Source organism: Otolemur garnettii, unplaced genomic scaffold (genome assembly GCF_000181295.1).
Source record: "Otolemur garnettii isolate 467f Iridium unplaced genomic scaffold, OtoGar3 scaffold00055, whole genome shotgun sequence".
Taxonomy (NCBI): Eukaryota; Metazoa; Chordata; class Mammalia; order Primates; family Galagidae; genus Otolemur; species Otolemur garnettii.
In genome coordinates, this window is record NW_003852450.1 from 6,008,905 (window position 1) to 6,009,560 (window position 656).

Here is a 656-nt window from a genome sequence, read left to right on the forward strand (position 1 = left end):
TTGCAAAACTCAGGGTTTGTGGCCCCAAGTGAGTAACTATAGAAACAGACACACCCTCTCTGGAACCCTTCTTGCTGGAAAGCCTCCACGCACCCTCCCCCAGCTTCTCCCCTCTGCCCCAATTGCTTTTCCCTGGCGGAGGCTGTCTTGCTGCCCTCTGGCAGGGGCGGGAGGCCTGCAATGTGCTTTCCACTGGGTTCATAATCTTTTATTAGTCATGTGGGCCTCCCCTGGGAGCCAGGGGACACCCATCTCCAACAGAGGGAAGGGCCTGGAGTCAATATTCACACTCAAAACCGGCCAACTTGATGACCACCTCCCCTCCTCTTCTCCACCACTCTGTGAAGGGGCTCTGGGCTTCACAGAGAGTGGGTTGGCCTTTACCCAGATCCCTAAAGGCCTAAACTCCATCTATAACAGAGCTTCCAAAACCCCTAAAAATGGAATTATATACCAAGGTATTTAGAGTATTTAAATGCCAACAAGATCTTCCCCCATACTTTCAGGAGGGTGGTCTCCCCTAGCCTGCCACAGCCTGCCACACCTCAGCCCAGGTATGCCCACAGTCAGCACTGGGTCCTTACAGACCCCTTCCCTAGCCCTCACTCTCCCCAGGCAGGCAGAACTCTCCCAAGAGTTGGGTATCTGGGTTTCTC